A 20,904-nucleotide genomic window follows, 5' to 3' on the forward strand; every position below is an offset into this window, starting at 1 on the left:
GGTTCACTCTCTTTGTAGCCCCTATTACAGAAATCTTAACTGCTTGGTAACCATGGAAATATAGGGTTAGGACCTGATTTAGGGAAAAAGCCATTACAGATGAACAGTTCCTAAGTCAATGTTATCCTATCCTAACTTAAGACAGGAAAATGTATCACACAACCATCCTAACTTTATTAAAAATCTTAAATAAACTCTCCTAACTTTATGAACTTTCTATAATACGGCCCCTGGTCTCTACCAAAACTAACCGTCGGATGATAACTCTCTGTCACTACAAGTGACACGTTCCACATTACACATAATGATTTCATCCATTTTTAATGCAAAACTCTTTATCAGAGCAGCTTTAACAAAACGTTAGTGGTGGTAAAACAAGCAGGTGACACACTGATTGGTCTGGAACATCACTGGCATCCTCATAATTCTTCATTTAGACAGAAGCACTTTTTCAGCATTTACATCAATATCTGACATTTGACTAGATGGAAAAGTTGACACCCAGTTGTGTGGCGAGAAAAGCAGAAATCTGGAGTGAAAGTGGTCGAGTGAAAAGCCCTGTATGCAACGTTGCAGGGCGCCTCAGTAAAAGGGAATTTGTTTGGCTTTACTCCTTTATGAGAAAAATATTGGCGCAGCCGTTGGCCTTGTTGTGAAAAGGCCAGAGCCCAAACCAGTGCTTTACCATCACATCCGCCCACTTATGTAAACAGATGTCTCACACACCTACCCACACACACACACACGCACAAAAAGACCTCCCAGCTCATGCACTCACCCGTCTCACCCCACATTACAGGGCTTTTCTCTTGCACATTAAATCTGAAAAAGAAAGACTGAACTGTTGGGCGATTTTATCCGTTTCAAAACCAATAAAAGCCCGCGGAGTGCGTGACTGTGATATTTTGTGGATACATTGACAAATGAGAGTTTTTCATCTTGTGTGTCTTCCTCAGTTTAGCTCACACACCAGGTGCTGCTCAGTATTTTGTGTGGCTCCTGTGTTCTGGCACAGTGAGAATAATAATCACAGCTCCGCCGCTCAAACCAATATCTCTTGCCAAAAGCACCCAACGCGGGCAAACACGCCTCACACAGGAAATGAGTGGATGGTAGTGGAAAGGTCCCACTTCACTGAAAAAATCTAAATCACAATCACTTTATCTGTCGACACTAACAAATGTGAGGGGGTTTGTGTCACGGTGTAGAAACAATAGGACTTCAAACCTGCTCATTTGCATTGCCAAAAACTTGGTCGATGCTTTCTGACTGATTGTAGTGCCGGAGGCTTTGATAGCATCTGTGCTGTGGGCTGCAGCTACAAAGTTCGGAGCTGGCAAAGCGTATTTTCCTCTGGTACTGGTAATGTTAGAGCAGTCATAAAATATAAATAGCAAAAAAGTTTACTATGCATGTTAACAATGGGTGTCACCATTCTCCATTTTATTTTCTGACATTTTGTAGAGAAATGAGAAGCTTTGAAAGCTAATAAGCAAGTCTTAGTCAAATATTCCTCTTTTTTTCTGAGAGTTTTAGTGCCCCAGTTCTTTGTCTCAGAGGACTTCACAACTGTACAAGATTAGAAATCTGGGAGAAATTAATTTTTCACTTTTAATAAAAAATTACCACACTATAATAAAAACCCTTTATAAAGGTTTTACAAGTTGTAACTAATGACTTTATAAATAGTAATAGTAATAAGTAGTCCACCGATTTAACATTGCACTTCTATAAGATTGTCAGACTTACAACGGACATTTGTTTTAAAAAATCAAAACCAATGCAGCAGAGCCAGAGATGCTGTCTTTTTTATTCCATGCACTAATCATAAAACTTTACCAGTTTGTTCATTCTCGTAGCAACTTACGCAAGCCTCAAGCAGAGATGAGGAGCGGGCTACCGAGGTCTGGAAGGCTCACTTCTTTCTAACTCCACAGCCTCAAAATCTTTTTCATTTTCAATCTGGTTCGGTCTTCAGTCCAAATCGACTTTACATTTCTTTACTTTTAAGTTACGTCACCTGAGCCAGACTTTCGAGCACCTCCCTGGAGCCATAAAAGGCTACATACAACTTTTTTCACATGCAGTAGTAATCCCCAAAGCGTGTACCACGACTTTGATGATTAAAATCAGCACTCTTCCACTTTAAGAGCTAATTTTGGGAGATACTTTTACAAAAAATCCCTTTATTTCCTTTATTTTCTTTAACTTGTATTTAAAATAAGTTGTTATATTGTTAATTTTATCCCCTGTACTTGCAGAACACAAGTCACAATCAAAAGGATTCACAATCTGGCAACCCAAAAGTCGCTTGCATTTATGGCTTATAATTAATCCATAAAGCCTTAGTTAATGTTTTATTAACATAAATAAAGCTATATAATGACGTGATTGGCCATCTCTGTTAAAATGTCAAAACTGACCTTGCCACATCTCTCAAATCCTATACCAGGAGTAGTAACACAGAGGAGACGTAATATTTTACACACAGGGCAAAGCACGAAGAAGACACGTCATCAGCTGTACATCAAACATTTCTACGGTACACTGAATAATCGATCCTTCAGTTGAATATGGATTGACGACTCTCATGAGGGATCTCAGTGGGAATTGAGTCTGTCGTGCCTCGGCGCTGATAATGGCCCCAGCAAATGCCGGCCACCTCTAACTTTAGCTTGTAAATCATGGCCCGCGACTAATGGGCTGCACTTAGAGGGGTCAGAGTTAACGACTAAATCACTCTGGACGACAAAGACTGTAAAGTCAAGCTCTGCAGCTCCAACTTTTTTTGTTTTTGAAGTAGTGGTAGTGGTGTTGGAGGTGTAGGTGGGGTGATAAAGGGAGTTGGCAGTTGGCGTTTATTGTTCAGATCTAATTCTGACCTTGGCCAGATGTCCAGCAAGATGGAGTGTATGTATGTGTGTGTGTCATCAGCAAGGTTTTCGGAGAGTGCTCGAGTCTAATAGGGACTGGCAGGCATTTTGTTGGGTTTTACTGCCACATGCCTCTTCCAATCCTGCCACTGATTAGAGCTGCCATTACTGGCACACACGCGTGCACTCGTACAAGGCAGACACACACACTTTGGCACACGCTCAAAGCCCGGGCCTTTGCATGTGATTAGCATCCCATTGCGTTGTCTTCTGCAGCGATCAAACGGAGCGCAGAGTTGTGTTCTTGTCGAGGCAGATTGGGGGAAGTGACGGGTACATCGTCACTCCACTTTTATTCTGCTCATCAGGGTGCCGTCAGCTTAGACAATGTCAAATTTGGTGCAAAGCAATTAAAGGCCTGGGTTGTCACAATTGGGCCTGATAGGGAAGGCTCACAATGTCGCAACACGCAGGCAAACACATCAACACACATTCAGGCACGGATACAAATACTCTGCTATGCTCACACACACGTGGGTTTACAACACATCCACCCACACGAACACACACGTACATACATTTACAATAAGAATGCAGGCGATTAGCTCAGAAAGTGCAGGTTTAAACTGTTAGTCATTGCTGATTCACAAGCGGCTGGCTGGCTTCCACACAGCCACTCACTGTGCTGCCTGTCAAACACACAGGCAGCCAGCTGCTGGAGGTGTGTTTATGTGTGTGCATGTGTGTGTTTATGTGCGTGCGTGCAGGTGTTCACGAAATCCTGCTTTTTAACCAGAACCCTCTCCCCCTCCAGTCCGCCCCCTTCATCCTTTTTAGCCTTGTGTGTGTGTGTGTGTGTGTGTGTTTTGGAAGCACACATGTTCATTGGTTTGTGTGTAGACGTGCATGCATAGTTGTGCGCGTGTGTGTGTTTGTGTGGAGCTTTTGGCTGCTGTGCTCTCCTGGATGAAACCAATGGAAAGCTGAGGTCTGGATGACTTACTTATTTAGGAAAAATCCACCAGAGATGGCCAGTGTGCCGCTGTGCTGTCACATAATCGTGTGTGTGTGTCTGTGTGTGTCTGAGTTCATCCAGCTCTATAGTTAACCCAGCCAGTGGCCTCAGTAGCAGTAGTATATTTCATTTTTCTCTTCCTAACAGTCTTTAAAGTTATCCTGCTGCTGTTAAAGCTTCAGCAGGCACGCAGCCGGTTCATTCCCAGGTGGAGACACTCACCGAAGGGTTAAACGCTCTACCAGAAGCAGTCTACACACACACATACACACATTCATGCTCATATGGGGAGTTACTTATAGCCGTGAGGTTCCTCATCAAGTCTAAATTCACTTTCCAGCACATTTAATTAAACTAACTCGATTTTGGTGTTTCGGATTTTTACGTAACCTGCTTTTTATTTGCTTGCAACCATCAGAGGATTTATCCCATCTTTTCTTTTAGAAAAGCAAGTCAGTAGCAGGTTTCATATCGTCAGTGCCCACTGAAAACCATGAAGGATTAAATCGTATTTTGTGGGTTGAGAAAATGTTTGTACTTCTTTGGATAAATAATCCATTTACCATGTGTTGCACAAAGATTAAACCAGGGCTGCTTTTCTTAGCTCGTGAAAAGTTGACTTTTTGAAGAGACTTGGTTTTCACAGGACACTGATTTGTTTTTTTCATTTAAGAATTTACATTAAATGGCATCATGCAAGTCACAAAGATTTCCTTTTCTGTGAGAGTTATGTCAAGGTTCTGCGCACAATTTGTGGGACTTTTCAGTCAATAAGCTGTTCCAGTCGATGCAGCGCAGCGAGCACAGAGTGCAGCTGAGTTTCCAGTGTCTAGATTATTGATAGCAGTGAATGAACTGTGATGGTGTCAGAGGCTTTGGTGTTGCCTTTGTAAGATCCCTCTGTGTAACGCTAGCCGGCCCTTACGTTTACTGAGAGTATCTGCGTGGCCCTCGGCGCTCTCATTGTGATTAGTGAGCCATTGATGTTGACATGAATCTTAGCTTCTACACACACTCACATGAAGCACACACACACACACACACACACACACACACACACAATAGCTGAGACCTGGTTGTTAGTTATATGATCTGCAGTGTGAACCATGGGATCCAATGAATCTGATCCTGAACCCTTCAGGTGTGTGTGGCTGTAGAGTGAGCGTTTAGTGAACTTTGGCGCCGTAGCTTGTTAGCTGTGTTGCATCATCCACTTTTCTGTAATCCTCTGCTCCACAAATGAGGAATGATTTTATGAAGCAGAAGTTTATGGGACAAATATTATTTTGTATTTAAAATGCCGGATGGAGTAAGTACACAGAAAAAAGCTCAAGGAGCTATAGAGAATCAAAGTCATGGAGTCACGTCTTGGCCAGAGCCCGTGGAACAAAGCCACTGGCTTCTGACCCCCAATGCAATCTCTCACTCACTATATAGTTAGTCTGTCTGACAAAAATACACCGAGTTGCCTCAGACTGTCTAAAACAAATTGGCATCTACTTCAGCATTTGCCCTTAAAACCTTCATGCTTTAATAAAGTTAAGAAATAGTTCATTTGTTGGCATTAAAAAGACTCCCATAGAAATTTACGCCGGCGTGAGCGTTTACACTTGCGTTGCTCTGCAATTACACCACCAAAACGCTAGTTGCCGGTGGGGTTTCTATGTTCCACTGTGTTGAGTTTCTTCTTCTTTGTTGGTGTGGGCTACTACAAACAAAAGGTGCGTTGGACTTTATGTGGCGTGCGCAGCGCTGACTTAACGTGAAGCTTGCTGGATTTAAAACAAGGCATGCTGGTTAGTAATTGTGTCCGGCTTTCGCTGGCGCTGCAAAACGTCACCATGTCATATGACATTCAAACCCTGGCGGGATCAAGGCAGCCGCAGACCAGTCATTGATCTCAGCTCACAGTAAGCTCATGCAGGTAGAATGTGTCCAACTTGAGGGCGCCGTTTTTATACCCCACCCCTGCAGGCACCTTTAGCTCATGTTAGACTATCAAGTCAGCCGCAGTCATCTCGAACGCATCTATTGGCTAATGAAACTGAGCAGATCGTGTTAGAGCTGACTTCGCTGTAGATTCGACGCAGAAGTATAAATTGGCCTTGAGAAGGCCCTCAGTTTCTAGAACCACATATTTCACATAGACTGCAGATGAATTTGAACTTTAATGTGTTTGTGTATGTGTGCAAATTAGCAGTTTTATGTAGTTATAACTGAATTAGATAGATGGATGGATGATAAAGCTGCCTTCCCAGTCTCACAATACACAAACTTCCACCCCTGTCACTCATTACCTTTCTCTTCTTCTTCTTTTTCTCTTGTAGCCCAATGTGACCTTCATCTGAGTCGAGTGTCTCTACTCAACATTCGGCAAGAAGACAGAGGCAAAGAACCCTGAAAGGGAGATTAAGAAGAAAGCACACAGACGTGCGAGGGAGGAGAAGAAAAACAAGTAAGAAAGTAAAAACATAACAAAGGGGGGAGACGAAAAACACAGCAGCATCTTCTCTGCCTCCTCTGAAACCTGCCACAGTAAACAGCACAACTGGCAGAGTGAATGAGAGAGGAGAACAAAGGGAAGAAAAGGAAGAGGAATGGGGGGGGGCATGTAAAATGAGTGAAGAATCAAAAGAAATAAGAAAGTGAATATGAGGAGGAAAAGGAGAATCATGCATGAGGGGGGAGGGTGGGAAGTGTCAAAACAGGATGAGGAAATTACAGGCATTTTCAGGTATCCTCCCAGAAAGAAATAATTCTGAAGCGAGACAAAGAAACAGAAGAAAGATGCAAGAGCCGTGAGATAAGAAAAAAGCAAACAAAAAGAAAAAGATTGAAAAAAGTTTTAAATTTGGGAAGCATAGCATCCCTATGGGTGTGAGCGCGTGTGTGGGGCGCTCACACCGTATTGTGATTCTGTTTCTGTGTGTGATGAGTGAAAGTGAGGCGGCCGTTTTTCGCCTGAAGCAAAAAGTGGAAAACGAGGAAGAAAGAGAGTGAGACAAGAGAAATGAATGGACTTCTACTAATAAAGTGTATCTGACTGACCATGCCCAGAATATAAAGATCTAACTCTTGGCAAAGTGTGCGTTGTGTGTTTCAAAATCAGCTATTCCTGTAAGACCCCCTATTGATATGGTTTTATGTTGTGCTTTAGTGACGCATATTCCCAAAACACATTTGTAATTAGTGAAAGTACCAACTGACATAAACGATAGAGTTAACCTTGTTTGTGTTGCTTTGGATCTATAAGGACCGAACAGCGTAATAACAGCATGAAAATGACACGTGAAAAGCTTAAAATGCGTTGACATGGCACGCCGAAATGTCCTTAAAAGTGGGGTGCTATTTATACGCCATTCCATGATATCATGTTGAAAAGACGCCATAGCTGTACATCAATTAAAAAGTTTTGGCTGTGAAGGACAGTGTGTTATGTGCCACGCTAAGTGTAGATTTTTAGAAGTATCAGGAACCGCTGTCACAGTAGGATACTGGATACCAGAGTGACATGTATATGTGAGAGCCTGTGTGTAAGTTACCAGGTGGTCATCTCTTTTTCTCTCAAGTGTGCTCTCGCATTTACAGTCTGTTTGATCGAGTGACCCAGAGCTCCAGCGGACTTCAGCCTTCAATAAAAAAAGTAATTTGTATCTCGACTTCAAACCTACAGAAAACAGAGATACACAGGCAGAAGAGGGACGCACTTAAACGGAGACACGCACACATATACCGTGACATAACGACCAAGCTGCGCACACATAAACACAGAGGCGTGAAAAACAGCTTCAGGCAACATTGCTCTACTCCTCTATTCATATTTTTTTCTGCCTCTCTCTCCCACTGTCTCATTTATCCCCCATTCCTCTAATAATAATGGATGTCTCTCTCCCAGTGTGTGTCTATCTCTGTGAGGATATTGGTTGCTGATCATAAATAGCTTTTCTCTGACAGGGTGCCATCACAGACACCGGGAGCTTGTGGAGAAGGGGGGAGAAAAGGGAAGAAAGGGGGGCATGAAAGTGAGGGAGGAAGAGGAAGGGGGGGAAGGGAGGAAAATGCAAGAAAGATGGAGGTGGGGTTATGTACACATAAAGCGGCGTGACAGGTGACAGGTACGCACAGATAAATGTGCTGCACGTATCCATGCACACCCAATCACCCTGCTCACTGATACAACCCTGTGCATTAAGGTAGATGTAATACAACACTAGCTACTGTGGTGAATTCCCAAACAGCAGCCAAACCTTTACCAACACACTCTGGGTAACCCTTTAGGGCTTACCAGCGCTTTACAAACTGATGCCAAAGGGGTCTTGACCATCCGTCCTTAGGTGACGAATTTAAAGTGAGTTGCCTTTTTAGGCATTTATATAAAACAAAGTAATATATTTAAACTTAAATATTATATCTCAGAGATTGGGGAAAGAGATTTAAAGTAATAGTAATGGTGGTGGCAATAAAATTCCTTCAGAATAATGTTCCACCACAACACTAACTCCACAAGGACAACACAGTCATGTCACCTCTCTGTTGAGTTTTTCTTTCTTTCTTTCTTTCTAAAGTACTGATTTCCTTCACATTTTTTTCCTGTCGATTCCACTATGCCGTTTTTTGGATTGCTGTTAAACTACTGTCAATGAAACACTTACCGCAATAATGTCTCAAGCCTAGTTCACACTACAGGATTTTAAGATTTGCCATTCGGTGAGCTCGGCGACCATTGGGGTGTGCATCAAAACGGCTCCCTGAGACATCACAGACGCCAGCCAGATGTCTGGCGTGCCAAATATCTTGAGCAGGCAGCTACTTTTTCACCGCAAAACGTTTTTTACTGACCTCCAGCTCTCTCTGTAGCTCAGATGATCCCTGCTACCTGCATGTGCTAATCCGTCCTTTCATCCGTATTCTTTGTCTCTATAATTGCCATCTTTATAATAACAAACAACAGCTGTTTCGTGTGTAGGTTTGCGTCTTTTCCAGTTTCACATTTCACGTGTGTTTTCTTGCCACAACATGCTTTGGAGACCAGCGCCAGGTGACACAGCCGCTGTCAGCTCGTGTAGTGTGTGACCCCCTGTCACCGATCAGTCACGTAGTGTGAACGCCACGGCTCTACTAGACTCCCGTCACAAGACGCCAAGTTATGTAGTGTGAACAGCAGGGCGATCGGCTGACGCTGAAAGTTGTGTAGTCTGCACGAGCCTTTAGTCTTTCCTGGCAGGCTGTTAATGCTCTGCATGAAGTCACTGCACCCAACCAAAACATTGTTTCAGCACGTAAAGCTTGATGAAACAACCACCGATTTCTTTTTACATTTCTGTTTGTGGACAGCTTAAAAATAATGAAATACAACTGTTAATCAACATCAAAGTTTAATACTTACAAATTTATTCCAATTTTTGTTCATTGTAACGTCAATGATACTCATCACTTCCTGCAACAGGGTTTCACAATAAAAGCCTTCCACCAGCCCAAAGAGCGTAATCCTGCTGTTTCATGACTTTTAATGTGAAGCATCCACAAGAAATAAGTTTCATAATAGCAGCTTAACAAAAAAGAAATTGGAATTAAAAAACTTGTTATTATTTGTAAGAGCAATGTTCCTGTTAAAATAAAAGGGAAACCAAGAGCAGCAGACTGATGAGCGTGACATGCTGTTGTACTGATGAAAGTAGCGCTGCGGTAATGTGCATTACACTGAAATGCTTTAGGGTTGTTATTCAAATCAGCCATTTTTTAAATTACAGTATATCACATTTGATGTGGTAAACATGCACAAGGGCTGCCAATTGTGAGAATGTGAGACACACACATACACACAAGCAAGAAATGATGCCTGTCACACACACACAGGTTCCCCTCCGTCGGGTTTGATGAGGTGAACGAGTGTGAACCTGCCGCATCTCGCATTCCTCCGTCCTCTCTCTCCACGCAGCAGCAGTCCTTGTCTCTCTATCGATCCCAGCTTATCTTCCCGTAAACCTGGACCTCTTTTCTCTCCGGCTCACCTCGCCACCTCCTACCCTCCTCTGCTTCTCCCTCACTGCTATCGATCAGCCCAAGTGTTCAACAAAGTAGAGAGCAGGCAGTGGTTAATGCAGAGCCGGGTCTGAGGAGCACTGCTCGCGGGTTCGCGTATCGCCTTTCCCTCCTAATGGGTCCAATCAGGCTCTAATAGACCCCGGGTTAGAGCACTGAGGCCCGCCACTCTCGTCTCACTCCTCTCACCTTTCACTTCTCCTGTCTTCACTTAACAAATATCTGTCTGCACTGTATGTCTGCCAGGTGCATTTTTAGCTGATGACCGTTGATTTCGCTAACTGATCCTATAGCTGTCGTTGGCAGATTTTTTTAATACATTTATTCATCCAGGGAAGGATTTGCTTCTGCTGAGTATGCACATACTTCTTCAGACTTGTCCTGCTTTGCCTTTTTTTTTAACAGTAATGCACATACATTCCTGGGAGCTGCCCAGTACAACCACAGCCAGCTAATTTTGGCCATTGGGAACTGCCCAGTACCAGAAGCTCAACTCTTTCATTGTCTCCAGGCTTCTCTCAGTCACTGAGCACATTGAATCCAGCTGGGTTAAGTGCCTTGCTCAAAGGCACATTTATTGTTAGCAGTTGTTGAGTCAGGGGAAAGTGTCTCTCACTTTTTCGTTTACAGCCTTTGCTTGCCTTCCAGGTATGTGAATTGCTTATAAATGAAAAGTAAAACAGCAAAGAAGAATAAAAGTGCAAGTCAGTAATCACCCTGGGGGGGGGGGTCACATCCAAATACATGAAACATGGAAATTTGGCCCCTCCAATATTTGTATTTGCTAAAAGAAAGCTAATGTCCTTCCCTCGATAGCCGCTGGATGCTCACTGAACTTCGTGCTTCATGTTCATGTTGATATATGAGCATGTTTAACAAAACAGACTGTGTGTCAGGTGTGTGCGCATTTGGATACAAATAGGAGCAGATACACAATACAGACACAACCTCATTGACCATTAGTGCTTTATTTTAATGTGCTGTTGGCTGTTCATTACCTAAAGCTTAAAGGATTGTAAATATATATTCGTATGTGGTTAAACTTTGTTTGGTTTTTCTTCCAAATAAGTTTGGCTAACCTAAAGTTTGTTTATAACCTGCCTGATTGTGTTTCTTGCCTCGTCACACTTCTTTTTAGTGATGAGTTCCCAGATTTTAGCATCTAACTTGAGTCCACTGTCACTATTAGCAGTAGGATTAATGGCCAAATCTAGAAAAATAAAAAATGAGTCACAATGATGATGATGATGATCCGAAAGCAGTTTTAGGTCAAGTTTTGACCATTTACTTAAATAAAAAATGCACATTTTAGTTTGTGTCTCTGCTCATGCGATGCTCCGGAAAACTTAGAACAAGCTCGACACAGAGTCTCACTGAGTTCACAAATCCCACAGCAGATCCACAACACCTGATGAACATGAACACATATTGAGAAAAACATTCTAAATTCAGACGAATTTAAATGCTAATACTGGAGGCAGAAGGGGAGGTGGAGGGAGGTAAATGGTGAAGCGGCAAGATTGCAGTGCTCAGTGTTGATGCATGCGGAATGAGTGTTTATATGGACCATCTAGTGTTTGAGATAGGTTGCGGCCAAGCATATAAGTTGTAGACAGGTATGGGAAAAAATGCTGTAAAGGAAGAATGCTTTCAAAAGTAGACATGTTAGTAGATTATATTTATCAATTAACAAAAAGCATATTTGGCGGGACCACCCTTTGCCTTCAGAGCAGCATCAGTTCTTCTAGGTTCACACAAGTCAGGGATTTTGTAAGCATATGATCCTGGAAGTTATAGCATCATCCATTCTGTCTGGGATTACATGAAGAGAAAGAAGCAACTGAGGCTGCCTAAATCCACAGAAGAACTGTGGGGAGTTCACCAATGTAATCAATAAATATACATGATGAATTTACTCGATTAACAAAGAATTCTTACTTTACAGCATTTTTCCCACATAGGTTTTGAGGGCATATGGAACATGTGACTATAAAACAAGAAACTGCAAGGCACCCAGGAAAGTTATATATATATATATATATATATATATATATATATATAGTAAACTTCATGTCTCTGGATAAGAAACTTTACCGTAAAAGCCTCAGCCCACAAAGTCACTCCGACCCTCACATATTTACACTTCAGTTGCTTGTGTCTATCTTGTTTTTCTTCTATCGGCTGTCATTCTATTCAGCTCTGTCAGGCAAACCTTCCCCTCCCCACCTGCCTGCCACTGAGATGTGTGGGCTGTTTCTATAGGAGTCCAGCTAGGTGTAACCTTTCTGCCCTGTGGCACCTCACTGGGATCCAGGGCCCTGGGCTCAGTGTGAACTCCTGAACTCTTCCCCAAAGAACGAAGCTGAGGAAAGAGGACAGGACAGAGAGTGTGGGAGGGGATGTGAATGAGTGCTGCCGGACAATTAGCCCCCCTATGAGCATAGTAGGCGGTCTCCCCAAGCTAGGATACACTGGGAGTGTTTCAGAGACTGGCAGCCAGAGAGAGAACCCAAAGCGAGAACGAGATAGTGTGCGTGGGCGTGTGTGTGTCATAGTGTTTTGCATTCACACGCCCAGCGGTTGTTGTTCCGAAATGAAACAGTGCGTCGGGTGCCTGCAGGCGTCAATACGACCATTTCTATTATTCAGAGCTGATTACAGCGCTAAATCGTACAGCAGTGAATACTTTTTAATGAGCTTTGAAATACAACAGAGAAAGTTTGTCAGCTTTTTTGTTTGTCGGAACCTGGCTGGCGGGGGAAAAGAGCAATGAGAGTGATTTGATTAGTGCGCTGGTGTGTGAGGGGCAGGTTGCGAGATGTGTATGTGCGTCTGTGGGTGTGCGTATGACCAGGATAAAGCATTCCTTTTATGTTTCGTGTATGTGTGTACAGTGTACGTGCGTATGTGAGGATACATACAGGCAATGTGACTGTCAAGGTACTTACGAACAGCCGGCTAACACACACACACACAGGCACAAAAATTAAATCAGACTAACTCTGTTTTTGGTGCACATTTAAATATATTGCTGAATATAAATGCTGCACACATATATGGACTGCTACACACACACAAACTGTATATATACATCTTTAACCTGTTTATGGACACTGCATGCTTTTTACATATATTTATATATATATACATATTTTTTCACCCATTTGTAAGCACATAATCTATTTTCACCAATCGTTCATCTCTGTTCCTTGTTTTTAGCTATATATATATATATATATATATATATATATGTGTGTGTGTATATAAGTGTTCTTTGAACTGTGTGAAAGCCAGTCCATTCCCTTAAGCCAGGCTGATCGACCTATGACTACTCGATAATCATGGTCTAGCGTGCTCACACTTATATATGTGCACTGATGACAGGTCAGAGAGTGCTATCCCAGCATCCCCCAGGCCCGCGCACGGGGCAGTCAGGCCGAGGCAGGGCAGGGTGCACGTGGCTTTTACCGTTTCTCGCCGCACTCATGTGTGCTCATCAGAAACAACATACGCCGGGCTGACAGCACAAGGTCGACCAGAGAAAAGTGAGAGAGGGAGCCCTTGATAGAGAGGCTGAGAGAGGAAAACACAGAGTGTCTGCTCGCACACAGCTAACCTGATTATTGTTGGCTTTCAGAAGTCATCTTATTTCTTTATTCTCAAGTAAACAAAAAACCTGGTTTCCACAATCAGGTTAAAGGAACAAGAGAAACAACAGCTAGTAACATCCACATTCAACCAACCAATTTCAGTCCAGTCTAGAAGTCCATAATATTTAAATGGTCATACTGTAATTTATCCTGACGCATACATGACAAGTTAGCTTGATAATCAAACTGAATTGCTATTTTCATCTTTGGAGGCTTATTTTACTGTACTGTTTTGGTGATGACTCATCAACGTCATATTCAGTCGACAACGTCGATATGGCCCAACTTTTAGTTTAAGATGTTAAAAAAAAATGAACTGACATGATCAACAGAATGTGAGGAAGTAACAGTTCTGACGTCTTTGACTTCTTCGTCGTCCCCGGGATCAGAGTCATGGTCGGAGCCGCTGTAAACCACCTCGTTACTGTATTCTCTGTCGTCAAGCTGGCCTCTGTTGGTCTCTTCAGTTCACTGGGAGGCCGGTTCTGTTGCCTGCTCGCCCTGCTCAGGTTCTGGTGCCCTTTCTGGACAGCCATAGGTGTCATTTACACTGTGGACGCTGGGGACGTGTCCCCACCACATTTTGAAATGGCTGAATTTGTCCCCATCACTTTTTGTGTTTTTGTGTTTAACATTTGTTAAAAATGTTCTGAAAAATATCTTGCACAACTAACAAATGAAAATGCTTTGAGAAGGTTTATTTGCACAACAAGAAAACATGCATTGCATTTTAAATATAGAAGAAACAAATTTGCATTGTCCCAAAAACAATCTGCTGATTATTGCATTATTTATATGTGTTTAGGAATTGTCACCTGCCAGCTAAATGTTTGGTTTTGTTTCCCTTTAAATAAATTAAGACATTTCCTTTGTAAATTGGAGCAGAAAATGTCTCCAGATTGCAGGAAATTAAAGCCCCTTATGCACTGCATGGGACCAGCTCGCCTCGCCTTTTTGTTTTGTTTTCCATCGTGTAAATGTTGTTCCTGTCGCTGCTTCCAGGTACTTTTTTTCATGGCGATACTAAAATGTGACGTTAAAACATGGCAGACTGCTGATTGGTCAGAGAGAATCGTCACTGCATGATCATTGTGCGCGCCAGACAGAGGCCAGCAACAGAAAGTTTTATATTTTACACTTTTCATACGTTATTTCATCACTAAATCCACTTCTGAGAAGTTTTGAAGTGAGAAATCCACTGTGTAGATTTCGAAAATTATATATTATTATATAAAGTTTTCGGAGTTGAGGAGCTCCGCAAGTGGCGGCGGGAGGAGCGTGTGAGGCCGGCCAGCCGCCCGCTCACAGAGCCCTCTGCTCCCGCCGTCACACAGACCGCTGCAGCAACAAAGGCAGATGAAAAAACAGCTGGAAGGTTTTCGTACCTCTTATCTGTCTTTACATTCTGAGGAATGTTGAAACGTTTTAACTTAAATCAAGTGACAGCTGTGTGGATCGCTGGCGTGTGTGTCGCATTTAAAATTACGATGCGGCAGTTGTGTGTGGCGTTGCTATGACGACTAGCTACATTGAGGGGTGCTATCTCCGGGTACTATCTGCAATGGAAAACGGAGCACGGCCAACCCGAGGCGAGGCGAGTTGAGCTGGTACAGGTAATGGAAAAACGGCATAAGTGTTTATTGCTCCAAGTTTCTGGGGGAGGACCCCAGCTTTAATCTTTCTACAAATTAGTGTTAAAAATCTTCTCGTCTCGTAACATCTCATGACCCAAGGGTATCATCACACCCCTAATCTGAGCCCTTATGTCCCCACTACTTTTCAACTTAAAGTTACACCCTTTTGGAGTTAGCTGCATGGCTAACTGAGCTAACTGCACTAACTAGCTTCTTAAATATGAATATATTTTATGGTTTATTTCCTCCTCTATGACAGTAAAGTGAATATCTTTGGGTAAATATATATAAATATATACACACAGCTAAAAACAAGGAAAACAGAGATGAACAAAGATTGGTAAAAATAAAAATAGATTATGTGCATTCAAATATATAATATATATAAAAAGCATGCAGTGTTCATAAACAGGTTAAACATACAATACAGTTTGTGTGTGTGTAGCAGTCCATATATGTGTGCAGCATTTAACATATTCAACAATATATGTAAAGATATCTTCATTCGCTAAATCTTCAATCTTCATCAGGCACTAGCTTTGTCTTTCTGTCGTTTGGTACTGGCCAGGCAGTGTACAGTGGTACAACAGCTGACTGCTAGCAACGAGGCTGGTGAGAGCGGCGAGAGTAAACCGAAACATTAAAGTTGCCATAAAACCAAAACAAAGAGCTGAAAGACGCTAAGAAGCTGAAGGAAACTGTAGTCTGTGATAATTCTCTGTGAATTCATCACTACGACAGACCTCTTTCAAATCACATGTAGCCAAGAAACACTGATCCTGGTCATGTCAGTCAGATTGGGGATCAACTATTATTGAAATATTTCCATACCACGTCCACTCCACAGATGTTTGGAGAAATATCTGCTTCCGTCAGGCGTGCTTTCAGGGCCATCAACCAAAAGCACAGATGGTCTCGCTGTCCGATTAGCTGGGCGCCAGTCTCTCCGGTTTCCTCTCGCCCGTACCTCCTCTTCTATCACTTCCTCAGGTCTGAGCAGGTGTTTGGCCTGCAGTCAGAGTCCAAATCAGATCCATTTCATCTGTAATCAGCTGGAGCCCCTGGCACTGATGGAGGAGATCAGAGCCCCGATCAAAGAATTATAAGCCGACCACGCCTGACCAGCCGACCGTGACACAGACAAGGCAGCGAGGGGGGAGGGGAAGCAAGCGAGCAAGAGCTACAGTAAGGATGAAAGGAGAGAAGATGGAGATTTGAAGGCCTGCAGAATCTCCCAGGGGAGAGACATGAAAGAGCGGGGTGCTGGCAGCAGGGAGGCTAAGATGTTACACTCTCATGGGAGGTGTTTTTTTTGTTTTTTTTTTGACGTTTCCATCAAGTGGAAATAGGTGGTTTAAAGTCAAATGCGGTGCTCAGTTCCGCTTCAATTTGAGGTAATTAGGATGGGATGTGAATTCCAATCACAATGTGAAAGGAAAGGCAGTGACATTAAGTTAATACAGTTGAATTGCTTGATGCACCGCCGCTGGTAAGCAAATCAGTAATTGTGTGCAAATATGGGAAACCATGTGCTCAGGTGCATGAAAATCAATGGGTGGCTCACATATTGGTGGTAGCAGTTTTAAAGTGGGATTTCAAACACTTCTTGGAATATGCTAACATCGCGTTGGGTGTTTCAGAAGGACACTACAGCAGGCACGATCACACACTCTCTCCTATTCATCTTCTACATTAATGCACACATTCACACACTGCTGGCAGACGATCAAGCCCCTCTTTGATTATCGGTTGCTCAACACAGACACACTGCACAGTCTGCCAGCACGTCACCCACACTCACACACACACACACACACACTGCCATGTGTGTGTGTGGCTCTTTAATGTGAGCCGGTCAGCACAGTGTGTTCACACCTATATTCACAGATATGCTAGTTAATGCTATCACTTAGGTGCAGACTCGCTCATGCTTGATATTGCTTTAAACCGTGCACTCAAACCAGGCAGACTCCCTCACACACGCACACACACACTTCCTGTTTCAAGTGTCCACCTTTGTCTCTCAGACGCTGAGTATGCATGGTGTGTGTGGGTGTTTCACTGTCAATGGAGTGTCCATGTCTGCTCCATTAGCTCCACACACATAAAAGCAGAGCATCAGCTCTGTTACCTTCATCCGTCTTGTCACTGTATAGGAATAAAGCTTCTCCGTGCAACGTAGAGCTGTGTTTCTTTCAGCCCTGTTGCACACATGGCTCTGCAGCACTGTATGAATAAGTGAGAAGAAATGGCAAAAAAAAAAAATGCTGTGAAGTCCATGTTGACTTCCCTCACTTCACATCCCACAAGTCATCAATTTTGCAGCGACCGCTGTAACATGATGTTCTTTCACTACGATTTCATAGCCACTTTGCTCTGGACTTGAACCCAGAACCTTGAAATCTCTCCTTTGATGCATCGCCACAAGTGGAGCAATTGTATATTTTTACATTTCTATTCCAAGCATTTAGCTAAAGCTGTCGTACAGAGCGGCTTACAGCGAGTGATCTCGGATTCAGATCACCGAAACCGTTTTTTAGGGACCTCAGTGTTTTTAATGGCTGATCTCTGATCAAAACGTTTCAGCTGTAAAAAGAAAAAATAGTCTCTAAATTGGTGAAATTATCATATGATACATCTTCCCCCAAGGCTCTCTGGTGGGTTGACAGACAGTCGGATAACATTTTGAACCTCCTGAATGTATTTGAACCACAAAAAATGATACTAGATGAATGGGATAAAGATCATGTTTTGAACAATTTATCTTTATCTCTTGGAAGTAAAGTTCAAAAAGCTGAATCATGCCACCAATCAAACTGTTCCTCTTATAGGACCCACATTTTTCTTTTTCAGTGACATCCACTGCTTGTATGATGAAGATTCCTCTCTGGTCTCAGGTAGTAAAATACAGTGGGTACGGAAAGTATTCAGACCCCTTTAAATTTTTCACTCTTTGTTTCATTGCAGCCATTTTCCAAAAATCAAAAAAAGTTCATTTTATTTCTCAGTAATGTACACTCAGCACCCCATCTTGACAGAAAAAAACAGAAATGTAGAAATTTTTGCAAATTTATTAAAAAAGAAAAACTGAAATATCACATGGTCATAAGTATTCAGACCCTTTGCCGTGACACTCATATTTAACTCAGGTGCTGTCTATTTCTTCTGATCATCCTTGAGATGGTTCTACACCTTCATTTGAGTCCAGCTGTGTTTGATTATACTGATTGGACTTGATTAGGAAAGCCACACACCTGTCTATATAAGACCTTACAGCTCACAGTGCATGTCAGAGCAAATGAGAATCATGAGGTCAAAGGAACTGCCTGAAGAGCTCAGAGACAGAATTGTGGCAAGGCACAGATCTGGCCAAGGTTACAAAAAAATTTCTGCTGCACTTAAGGTTCCTAAGAGCACAGTGGCCTCCATAATCCTCAAATGGAAGACGTTTGGGACGACCAGAACCCTTCCTAGAGCTGGCCGTCCGGCCAAACTGAGCTATCGGGGGAGAAGAGCCTTGGTGAGAGAGGTAAAGAAGAACCCAAAGGTCACTGTGGCTGAGCTCCAGAGATGCAGTCGGGAGATGGGAGAAAGTTGTAGTAAGTCAACCATCACTGCAGCAATCCACCAGTCGGGGCTTTATGGCAGAGTGGCCCGACGGAAGCCTCTCCTCAGTGCAAGACACATGAAAGCCCGCATGGAGTTTGCTAAAAAACACCTGAAGGACTCCAAGATGGTGATAAATAAGATCCTCTGGTCTGATGAGACCAAGATAGAACTTTTTGGCCTTAATTCTAAGCGGTATGTGTGGAGAAAACCAGGCACTGCTCATCACCTGTCCAATACAGTCTCAACAGTGAAGCATGGTGGTGGCAGCATCATGCTGTGGGGGTGTTTTTCAGCTGCAGGGACAGGACGACTGGTTGCAATCGAGGGAAAGATGAATGCGGCCAAGTACAGGGATATCCTGGACGAAAACCTTTTCGAGTGCTCTGAACCTCAGACTGGGCCGAGGGTTTACCTTCCAACAAGACAATGACCCTAAGCACACCGCTAAAATAACGAAGGAGTGGCTTCACAACAACTCCGTGGCTGTTCTTGAATGGCCCAGCCAGAGCCCTGACTTAAACCCAATTGAGCATCTCTGGAGAGACCTGAAAATGGCTGTCCACCAACGTTTACCATCCAACCTGACAGAACTGGAGAGGATCTGCAAGGAGGAATGGCAGAGGATACCCAAATCCAGAACTTGTTGCATCTTTCCCAAAACGACTCATGGCTGTATTAGATCAAAAGGGTGCTTCTACTAAATACTGAGCAAAGGGTCTGAATACTTATGACCATGTGATATTTCAGTTTTTCTTTTTTAATACATTTGCAAAAATTTCTACATTTCTGTTTTATTCTGTCAAGATGGGGTGCTGAGTGTACATTACTGAGAAATAAAATGAACTTTTTGATTTTTGGAAAATGGCTGCAATGAAACAAAGAGTGAAAAATTTAAAGGGGTCTGAATACTTTCCGTACCCACTGTATCATCACGCTATCAAGTCATTCTTGTGTATTGTTTAGTCGTGAAGGTCTTTTGAAAAATCTGTCAGTGCTGTGAGCTCATTTGAACCTGTATCCAGCAAAATAGACCTTTTGTTGAAAACCAGCTATCAGCAAACCCACACACGTCCAAACATTAATGCACCAGTGCTGCGCCAACATCCCACTATGACGATTTCAAAGTGAGGTGAATGCGGCATGAAAGTCCAGGAGCCCGTCTCATCCCTCCGTCCACGTGGTGTGAAATCGTTTGATCCAGTTTGTTCTATTTAGGTGAAACAGCTTTTGTGTATGTGTGCCAGTTTGCACTTGTGCGTATTTGTGTGTGTTTTTAAACGCTCCCTGAGCACTAAAAGGTGGAGGGAAAAGGGGGGAGGGGACGGGGCTGCAGGAAGGAAGGAAGGAAGAAAGCTGACTATAGCTGCTGTGTTTGTTTTGCAGGGAGGTGAGAGGGGAAATGAAGGGTGGGAGCTGTCCTTTAGTCCATCCGTCCGTACGTGCGTGTGTGTGTGTGTGTGTGTATAAGGGCAGTTACGGGTTAATGGACATTAAGTCTGTCCCAGTGTGATAGTCGGAGTGGAGGGCGGTGGGTGATGCGCCCTGGCTCTCTGTAGCTCCACAAAAGGGTCAGAGGTCAGGGTTAGAAGCCATACAATGCCTGGAAGGACTAGCAATCAGTTGGGACTGCACCAGAGTGTGTGTGTGTGTGTGTGTGTGTGTGTGTGTAAAAATGGAGAGGTGGGGAACATGAAGGGCAGGAGGAGGACAGTGGTGAAGAAAAAGCGACAGACAGATGGTTGCTGAAAACGACGTCCTTCTCTTCCTTCTTTTCCCCGACATCCGCTCACCTCGAAGAAACGGCCCCGCTTTCCTTTTCCCTACTGGGATTCATTTATACAGTACCTCGAAATACACTCGAGAAACACACACGCGTGCACATACAAAACACACACAGGAGCTCAGCAAGCTAATCAGAACATGTGGCCTATTTCTCTGTATGTTATAATGAGCTCTCCATCGTGGAGTGGTGACTGATATTATTAGGCTGCCGTGTCTCAGTTCATTAGCTAAACCAGCCTCAACAACAACACCAGCAGCTAAAAGATGATTTGATACCGCCTGCAGAGTTATGTGACACC

The 20,904-nt window shown here is 43.1% G+C and overlaps 1 protein-coding gene across 2 annotated transcripts in view; it reads left to right on the plus strand.

The window, feature by feature from the left end:
* Positions 1–20,904, plus strand: part of sema4c (sema domain, immunoglobulin domain (Ig), transmembrane domain (TM) and short cytoplasmic domain, (semaphorin) 4C) — a 94,406-nt gene that overhangs the window by 24,459 nt on the left and 49,043 nt on the right. For both annotated transcript variants that reach the window (XM_038703488.1, XM_038703489.1), the window contains one exon: positions 6,216–6,343. The gene's annotated coding sequence lies outside the window, so the exon portion shown is untranslated. The remainder of the gene's footprint in view (positions 1–6,215; positions 6,344–20,904) is intronic.

This window comes from Micropterus salmoides, unplaced genomic scaffold (genome assembly GCF_014851395.1).
Source record: "Micropterus salmoides isolate LMB-PRFRI ecotype aquatic unplaced genomic scaffold, ASM1485139v1 Ms_hic_scaffold_7, whole genome shotgun sequence".
Taxonomy (NCBI): Eukaryota; Metazoa; Chordata; class Actinopteri; order Centrarchiformes; family Centrarchidae; genus Micropterus; species Micropterus salmoides.